This window comes from Scatophagus argus, chromosome 23, assembly GCF_020382885.2.
Source record: "Scatophagus argus isolate fScaArg1 chromosome 23, fScaArg1.pri, whole genome shotgun sequence".
Taxonomy (NCBI): domain Eukaryota; kingdom Metazoa; phylum Chordata; class Actinopteri; family Scatophagidae; genus Scatophagus; species Scatophagus argus.
Genome location: NC_058515.1, coordinates 397,906 through 408,335, shown reverse-complemented (window position 1 = coordinate 408,335; position 10,430 = coordinate 397,906). Strand labels below are relative to the sequence as shown.

General features: G+C 40.1%; 1 non-coding gene across 1 annotated transcript; it reads left to right on the top strand.

Annotated features, from left to right (window-relative positions):
• The first annotated feature begins 6,156 nt into the window (after positions 1-6,156).
• LOC124055100 lies at positions 6,157-6,320 on the top strand. Its single transcript, XR_006842561.1, has one exon. It is a non-coding gene; the product is annotated as a U1 spliceosomal RNA (small nuclear RNA).
• Positions 6,321-10,430: the final 4,110 nt, after the last annotated feature.

Sequence of the window (10,430 nt, the reverse complement as noted above, 5' to 3'; positions counted from 1 at the left end):
CTTCTGTAAAACTACAAAGAAGAACACAAAAATACAAACAGACTAATAAATTGGAAAAGAATGTATAATATGTCTAAAGCAGCAATAAAGAAAAGATACCTGACATAAATTAATGTAACCGGTGCTTTAAATGTGCAACTGTATAACAAACCACGAAAACACACCAGCAAATGTAATTCACACAAGCACCAATGATACAACCAGCAACTGCAATTCATGGGCACATGAACATGTCAGTGCAACTGCAAACCATGTTCAAGTCACAGATGAAGCCACTTCAGTGAACTTTAATGGCTGGATTACCAGGATAACACACTGAGATGCTTCTTATGTGAAGCACAAGAAAACACACTTCCTGATTACAACTCTTACCTCACTTCCTTCTTAAACTGTTATTTACAGGCACCACTAGGTGGTACTAAAATACACTCATAGGAACATAAATCATCAATTCCACTGCAATAGTATTTAGTATTTCATATTTAATTGTCATTATACAGCACAAGATTGTATAGTAAAACTCCTAATGTATAAACTAATAAGTAAATAACATTACATCCACTTTTCAGAGTTGGATTGTGGTGTATGAGTTCAGCTGCTATGTAGTCTGGTGATACAGCAGTGGATACTTCTGTATCTTTTGCCAGATGCCAGCAGACTTTGTTGTGGCAGGGGTGGGTGTTGTCTTTTAGTATCCTTTTTTGCTCTGTGCAGGCACTTCACCTCACCAATATCACAACAGATGCTCTTGATCTGTCACAAAGCAAAGCAAATCCACTTAAAGTTTGCCCTGATTATATTTTGAAGTGAGCAAGAAATTGTTTAATACACACTCTGATCCACAGAGTGTGCACATATATATATATATATATATATATATATATATATATATGTATACATAAGGAAGTATAAGGAAGTAATTAAACTGCTCAAATCTTTAAGTTGTAGCTCCAAGCAGGCCTTTTCTTTGGGCTGCGGCAGGGCTGAGACTGGCTGAGGTCAAAATGAGTGTCAGCTGGTATGCCTTCTCTCCATTGTGCTGCATGCACTCCAATTTACATGGTGGCACCTCTGCTCCCTGCAGGGGGCGCACTCTCCCAAAATGGGGAAAAAAATATATAAACAAATAGAAATAAACACTAAATGCGGCTCCTACACATAAGTATATCAGGCTTTGGATACACACAATACTTGTTGGTAGATATATTTATTGTTAGTTTAGCTCTGTTCGTGGGATTTGTTGGGAGGAAGAAAAATATAGAGCATTACCAGATCAATCGTTGAATCAAGAATTAAATATGATAATGTGCAAAAACACAACACCTAGATCAATGATACCATGCTTTAACCAAAAAGGATTTTTGTCTTTTGTTATCTTGTTATATGTTTGGTTGGGCTCCTGGTGGCCATGGGACCTTACACAGCTGTTGAGTGCACTTGAATGTCTCAGTTTATACTACTTTACAATACTGATGCCTCTTTATGATTTACGTAAGTAAATGAGACCATCAACAAGAAGATTGTTTATGTTGTATATAGTGTACGGTATAGTTTTAAATGCATGTCACCAGGTGACCAGTTTCCACATAAAATAATAAGTCATAAAATTAAATGTATGGAGGACTATAGAGGATGAGCTGATCAAACTCACACCTTCAGGATAGAAGCTTCTCTGTGGTCTGATGGTACACTAATGGATTCTTCTGTACTGCCAGACAGCATAAGAACAACTGGCTTACACATTTGATATTCAATTCAGTTCAATTTAGTTTTATTTATATAGTGCCAATTCACAACAAAATAGAGAGAGAAGGAGCACACAAACAGAGATGCATAGCAACAGCAATAATACCAGACGTTTTGGAACTATAGATAGTGCCATAGATAGTGATAATGATGAAGTATACAGAGGATACTATGGTGATTATGATAACAATAATAGTAACAATAATAATGGTAGTAGCTGTACAGAGTAGTAAGAGAATTAAAATAAAATATGACTAAGCAGTAGTAATCACCGTAGGTTCCAAGCAGGACCACAGCAGGCAGGAGGTCCAACCGCGATCCATGGGAACCATGGGAGACGAGAAAGCACGATGACTCTAGGGAAGAAGTTGAGTATAAATGTGTGCAGAAGGAGAGGGAGAGGAAGAGGGAGCTCAGTGCATCGTGTGAGATACCTTCTCAGTCTAAGCCTACAGCAGCATAACTAGGGGCCAGTCTAGGCCAGCACTAACTATAAGCTTTATCAAAAAGGGAAGCTTTAAGCCTACTCTTAAATATAGAGAGAGTGTCCACCTCCCGCACCGAAACCGGAGGATGGCTCCACAGTAGAGGAGCTTGATAACTAAAGGCTGTGGTTCCCAATCTACGCTTGAAGACTCTAGGAACCACAGGTAGTCCTGCATCTTGGGAACGTAAAGCTCTGGTGGGATAATAGGGAACAATGCAAAACACCATAATCCAGCCTGGCAGTAATAAATGCATGGACTAATTTGTTCTGCATCTTTCTGACTCACAATGTGCCTAATTGTTGCAATATTGCAGATGTGAAAGAATGCAGTCTTTGAAATGTGTTATGTGTGAGTTAAAGGTCATGTCCTGATCAAAAATAACTCCTAGATTCCTTAGAGTGGAGCTTGAGGCCACGGTTAAGCCATCTAGCATTGCTATATCATTAATAATAATTTGATAATTTGTTTCTAAGGCGTTTATGGCAATACTGTTAAGAAGGCCAGATGCTGCCTGGCCTTGTTAACAGTCCTGTTAATGTGCAGTGACCAGGACAGGTCCCGTGTGACCGTCACACCGAGGTATTTAAAACTGTCCACCCTCTCATAGTTGATTACCATAACTTTCTCAATAAAATGACTATTAGTGCAACCAAATCTGATAGCTGATCATCATATTACAGGTATTATCCTTTCTTCCACAAATAATTGGATTACCTCATCAGCATCCTGAAAAAAGCTGTTGTAGAAATGTCTCTGTTTTTAACTCAGTTCCAAAATAAATACATGCATTAGCCAGACCAAAAATGAAAGTTCCTTCAAGGTGCTTTACAGTTGCGAAATATAGCCAGGATGTTTTAGTTTAAAACATTCAACAACTGAACTAACATTATCAACAAAATGTGAAGAAACCAGTGGTGGTGTTATGTGAAAGATGTCTATGTACTGTGTTGCACAGACATGTAGTGAAGTTAGCACACTAACCACTTAGCTTTGGCCTGTCCTGTCTTTAATACTTCTATGTACCTCTTGAGAAGGGGTGTCAAACTCATTTTAGCTCAGGGGCCACATGGAGGAAAATCTATTCCCAAGTGGGCTGGACCGGTAAAATCATGATATATTTAACTTAAAAACAACAACTTTAGATTGTTTTCTTTGTTTTAATACAATCAAAATAAAACATAAAGCTGGAGCCTGAGGACAGTGTGCCCAAGTTATTTGAAAATTCTGAGGACAAAGAACACACAAACACACAATGCCTCAGTGATTCACAGAAGTATATCACAGATGACAGAAATGTATCAGTGTGTCTCATGCAGCACTTTAAGTGGGGATACATAGTTTATTTCACTTCTGATACCTGGCATCTTTGAAGACTCACATAGTGGCGACGAAGGTTATATTCTTTCAGCACTGCAACATGCTGTGAACACTCCAAACACATAGTTTTCCTATTCACTTCCATGAATAAATAGGAGTATGACCATTTTTCTTGGAACCCTCTGCACTCTGTGTCCACTTTTCTCTTTTTTGACAGAGACATGGGGCAATGAGGGTGCCAAATCAGAATTCCTTTATTTATCCCAAAGCACATAAGGTTAAAAGTGGAAGCCGTAATAAATATTGCAGGCAAAACAAAGTAGCTCATCCAGACTGGCTGCACTTGCTTGACCTACTTGCTCTGCCCCGGTATAAACAGTTTGCTTGCTTAACACAATTGCTATTGTGCCATTCAGTGGACGCAATTGGAACAGCAGTTTCTTTTATTGAAAAACTGCATATACTTTACAAAATCATCTCGTGGGCCGGATTAAACCTGTTTGCGGGCCTGATCCAGACCGCGGGCCGTATGTTTGACACCCCTGGTATAGATAGTCCAATAGCTGTCAAGAAAGGAAATATTCCTGCACACATTTTCCTTTCTTAAAAAAAAAAAAAGGCAATGTTCTGAGTTCAGGTTTCTCTTTTTGGCTCAGTTTAATGCTAAAATGGCAAATCATAATCAACCAATATCTTAACAACCAAGAGCATTTATTCAAATTTGGGTACAGTAGTGATGTAAATGTTGTAACTGAACAGTGATTCCTCATATTGAATTATCATATTACAAATATTGTACTTGTATGTGTTGTCAGGCTTAAAAGACAGAGGGATACAGCTTTAACATTTATGTAGTCTGTCATGGATTGGCAGACACATAACAGTTACAGTTGCTGTTTTCAATGAAATAGTAGACACTGCTCTCTAGTGGTGAAAACAACAACAAGTTCATCCTGCAGACATCAGATTCATCCATCCATCCATCCATTTTCTATACCGCTTATCCGTCAGGGTCGCGGGGGGAGCTGGAGCCTATCCCAGCAGACTACGGGCGAGAGGCGGGGTACACCCTGGACTGGTCGCCAGTCAATCGCAGGGCCAACACACAAAGACAGACAACCACACACTCTCACACTCACACTCACACCTAGGGGCAATTTAGAGTAGCCAATTAACCTAATGTGCATGTTTTTGGTACTGTGGGAGGAAGCCGGAGTACCCGGAGAAAACCCACGCAGGCACAGGGAGAACATGCAAACTCCACATAGAAGGGCCCAGACCAGGATTCGAACCTGGAACCTTGCTATGGGGCGACAGTGCTAACCACTGCACCACCGTGCCGCCTACATCAGATTCACCATCAGTGAAATCATGCACCTGTATTGCAGGACAAAGACACACAGAAGCAATCAGTTTAAATTCAACAAGCTTTCACTGGAGGTTATACAGCTTTGACAATAAACTGTTTCAGTTGCTTCAGCCTTGCGTCTAATGTCATTTGTGTTTGTGTTGATACAAACGTCACCACAACGTCTGGCACGAGTGGCTAAATCTGTCAGCTGTGGGTCTTTCACAGCAGGTGATTTCCACCATACAAAGTGCTCAAGCCTCCTCCACTAGGTCTCTGTATGACTGTAAGTGGAGAGTGTTTGAGGGGTGGTGTCACAGAAACGGCCACATTCTCTTTCAGTGTCCAGTAGGAGCGATATTGTCATTCTGGCAGGACCTGATTGACAAACGGAAAGCCTTCTCCACAGTTAAAGTGTTTTTGGCAGCTATTGCTGTCTGTCATATGGGGTTTGGGAAGAAAACAGCGAGCCAGCACCTGCTGGTTTGCCGTTTTATGAAGAAAGCGCACAGGCTTCTCCCCGTGTCCAGGCCGCTGGTACCACCATGGGATCTGGCTGTGGGTTTGGAGGGGCTGGAAGGGGCAGACTTGAAACAAGTGTCTCTTAAGACAGTGTTATTGCTGGCTCTGGCTTCGGCTAAATGGGTTACTGACATACATGTCTGTAAGTGTGACACTTGAAAGATGAAAACTTTTGAAAAGTTTGTTTGCAGTCTGGCAAAATGTACTTAATTTAACTTTAAATTAGGTGCATTTTTGTGAATTCTCATGTGCCGTAAATAAGCCGATATTGTGGGAGAACTGTGACAGCAGAACTGACAAGTGAACGCCTGAAGGAAAAATTAATAAGATATTGTTCCTTTTGCACTCCAGTTTATCTCTTCATAAACTAGTTTAATTGCCTTAATATAATGTAGACTGTGTTCAAAATCTCAAATGAAACCCTGTTCCAACAATTACCAGTTAACAATTACGTCTGATTTGTTCGAAAGAAACGACTAAACCAGTAAATAAAACAACAGGTGAAAAAAGCCATAAAACTATAGCTCATGTAATCAAATGTCTGCCTGTTAAACAACACCACAAACACATTCACACTATGGACTGCAGAAAGGGAATATATTGTATGTATATATATATATGTATATATTTACCGTGTCATCAATAAATACGAACGATGAGGTGACAATTCTTTGATGCGTTGTAGGTGTTGTGTCCTCCTCTGGAAATAAAACTTTCCAGTGACAGTTTGTTACCTTACTTACCTGGCATGGGAGATACCATGATCACGAAGGTGGTTCACCCAGGGCGAGGCTCATCCATTGCACTCCGGTTGTGCTGACCACTGCGAATTCCCCAAATGTGGGAATCTCGACTGCATAATTTCTGGTAGTGGGGGACTGCATTCGCGCTCTCCCCTGATTTTATCTTGGGGGCAGCCATGGTCTAGAGGTTGGAGAAGTGGCTTGTGATCGGAGGGTCACCAGTTCGATTCCCCCACTGGACGGGCAGGAAAAATTTGGGTGTGGTGGAGTGATTAATGCGATAAAAAATGCTCCCCCACCTTCATTAGCCGGCTGATGTGCCCTTGAGCAAGGCACTTAACCCCCCAATATGCTCCCCGGGCGCTTGATGCAGCCCACTGCTCCTGTGTGTGTTTCACTACATGTAATTTGCCAGGTGTTGCATGTGTGTGTTCAACTAAGGATGGGATAAATGCAGTAGTAAAATTCAGTATGTGTGTATGTAAAAATATATATATACTGCCAATAAAAGTTGATTCTTCTTCTTCTTGTTCCGTTTCCGCACTTGTTTCAGCAGACAAATAATTTCAAATCCTATTTCTAAAAGAAATGTAATTTCTGTAACAGAGAACTGAGTATAAATTGTAAGGTCTGAAACAGAATCCAATTTCTCCAAGCAACTCCCATTTTCTGAGAAATACTATAGTGTAATGTAATTTAAAACAGCAACATACTATTAAGGGCTTATGTACTGTTTTTTCAAATCAGCACACCCACAACGCATTGCAAAATACAGTACTACATGAATACAGCATGTTACTAGTGAGTTTTGGCCATAAAAACAGCAATTTGTTACAGTGTAGTCTATAGGCTTTAAGTCTCCAAATGGCCAAGGTTTTTCAGGGGTCAGGCAAAACTGACCTTACATGCAAAACTGATATGTTCAGAAGATGAGCTCTATGATTTGGATAACCTTGGACTACTATATGCGATGGAGTTCCAAGATAATGAAATCTTTCTTTTGCAGGGTGGTGGGGAAATGCAGCCCTTTCTAGCATGCACACAGAGAAAGGCAGTTAGTAACAAATGCGTAGGTTTTTAGTCTATCACAAGGCTTATGCAGAATTACACTTAGTGGCAGTTTGAGTCAAGAGCCCATGATGTATATGAAGAAGTCTAATTTTTTTTTAATCATCTCTGCCCCCTTGCTGTGCTGTTGAAAGGCCAGTGAGAGATTGAAAACAGATAAGTTGAGGCTGAGGACCTTGGCTACTTGTTAGCAATATAATATCCTCTCTGAAATTACACCTTGTTTTCTGTACCAACTGCACCACTGCACTCAAGAACCCTGCAATAGAGTGCATGCTCTTAAGCTGTGACCTTTCTGCCACTGTTGAAGAGTCAGACTTATAGGTAAGCAGTTAGAAATTTCAATTGCAATGCTAGTTAGCCTAAAACACAAGGGGAACAATATAGGATTTTACTGTGTCTGAGTTCCCTGGATGATACACCTCTTCATCAGTGCTAGCCAGAATTCTTCAATTCTACACTTCAGCCAGCTGGGTTTAGCTGCATGATGAGATTTCAGAAGGTGGTGTACAGGCTTGTTGGATCAGAGGTAGCCAGGAGCTGCAAGGACACTGAGCCTTTCTGTTGCCAATTTAGAACAGAGTAGAGCGTCTTTAGCTTGCTATATGAAAGTACCTTTATTTCAGAAAAGCTCCGTAACCAAAGGTGTGACAACTGTTTTCACAGGCTGAGTGGCGTTTCTTGTGATGAGTAAACTGATCTTCGTGTGTAAAGTCTGCATGATCATTAATCATGACAAATGCAGATAAATGAAGTCTCTGAATGAGTCTGTTAGCTGCTGAAGAAGATGTCTTGCTGTAATAGCTTGTTAAATAGCTTTAACAAGTTATTTTCATGACATCTCGGATCTCCAAACAGTGTATGAGCTAAATGTGAACGATGTGCATATATTTTTGTCAGCTGCTGTGGAGACATACTGTAAACAGTGGCAAGGACTAATTACAGTAGTGGATGTTGCAGGAAAGAAAGGGAGTATTTATTAGTGAGCTCTCCTTGTTAACCACTTATGTCGCCTTCTTAATCCTTTTTGACTAATGGCTTGACATGATTGACTGCCTGCTGTTTTAATGTGGACTCCATAAGTAACTGTATCCCCTCAAGACCTGCAGTCACCAGGCCGTCTCTCTAAAATAGTACGCTAAATATATCCTGTTTGTGCAGCCGGGTTAACGATAATTCGGTTCCAGTCAACATCAGGAGCAACAACTGAGGTTTTCATACAGTTTTTCAGGCAGCTGGAATTTCACCAGATGTAAAACTTGTCTTGGAGGGCAAATCTACAGAGGGACAACTCCTATACAAGACTCCTTTACAGTTTTGTAAAGGAGTCTCTTACATGTAAGAGAGACAGAGGCTGCATTAGGAGGGCAACTGAGTGTTCCCTTCCTGGTTTCATTCTGTCATATGTGGCACAAATGTGAGAAGGTTATGTTCATTCCACAGACAATGTGCAATTTAGAATTTTGCTGGGATAATTTTTTGTTCATATGGTAGGTTATAATATAATAAAGTGAGTGAGCTGCCAGCCCCCTGTAAGCCTCCCTCACTGTGCATTGTCTACATAATTGCTGGCACCAGGTTTGCTGTGGTTTGTGAGTGGTAACACACACACACATAGCATTTTTAAGGGTGACTCCTCAGCATTATTTTGCCTTTTGTTTGTTTGTTTGTTTATACGAACTCCTAATCAGTGTTAGGTAAAATTGAATTAAATTGATTTGAACTCAGAAGTTCACTGACAGTGTGAACATGGAGAGTGGCTGAAGGGTTATCTTGGAAGATTTGAGCTAGGCTGAGAAGAAAATGATTTAATTTTTTAATATTAAACCTTCATTTCAGGATTTGTAAAACCACTATTCAAAGCTACTCTGCAGCTTCATGGGAGAGACAGAGACAGAGACAGACAGCAGCAGCAGACCAGTGAACTGCAGAATGAATGAGTCTCACAAATGCAGTAGGGAATCAAAGAAATAAAATCAAATTTTCTAATTGTTTTCACTTTGGTTATGTTGTAAAGCACAAAAACAAACTTATGACAAGGTGCCACATCGCCGGATTGTGTGTTAAGTTTCTTGACTGTCCGAGCTGAGTGGCTGGCCCTGCATCTGTGTCTGTAGTGCAACCACAGCCCCCTGGCATGTTTAACCAGACAGACCTGCAGCTCACAATGTCATGTAGGCACAGGCGGACTGAGCACTTACATGTAGCAATCAATCATCAGATACAGTACCTCCATCAGGTCACATGGGGAAAAGGTTTTAGACATTTTAGGCTCAAGAAAATAGCATTTGACACTAAAACATGCATATTTTTTATTACAGATGTGTAGAAGTTATAACATCTGAGTCAAAATAAAATAAAATAAGTTGAATGAGTTAAGTAATTTTAAATTAATTCGGAATATATCCAAAATAACATTAGATTTTTGGTATGGCAAATTTTTTGAATTTTTGCTGCCACAGTGTCACGAGAAACTGAACAGCACTTTGGGAAAATATTGAGAGAGAGAGAGAAGACAACAGCAAGACTCAAAGCTGCAAACCTTAATTAAAAGGTGTTCAGAACAAGCTGAACCACAGATTACATATTATGTGCATGATTCCTTTCAGTTTTACTACATCTCATAGTATCTCACCTCTATATTACTAACATACTCATATAGGCTTTGGATACTTGTATCGCAGTCTTGGACACAAGTAGAGCAGAGTTTCAACCAGTTAAGCTCAGGGTCATCTCTGGTTTCTCACTCAGCATCTACTGTATTACACTGCTGGCAGAAGGTGACAGGGAGGTTTTGTTGCCTACCAACAGCACACATCACAACCCCCTTCATAGCCTGGTGGTGAGTTCAGGATCCCTACCAGCCAACTACCAGCAAGCCAAGTTATTCATTCCAATTAGACTGGACTCCCTTACGCTAGCTGACTTGTACAGTACTATAAGTTGCACTGATGGTTCTATCAATCAAGCATCAATGTCTTATTATATTGACACTGACCCTAAGTATTTTTATTGTTCAGTATTATTCTTTTCATAGATTTCTATAGCACACACTGTGAACAGTAACTGAGTGTTTTTATCTTTAGGAAAAGTAGACATTGGTCAAAATTGCTGTAGGAACAGCTACGCTAAACAGTATTTCATATTCATGATAGACCATAAAGTATGGCTGTATGTAATGTCACTCATAGTGAAGAG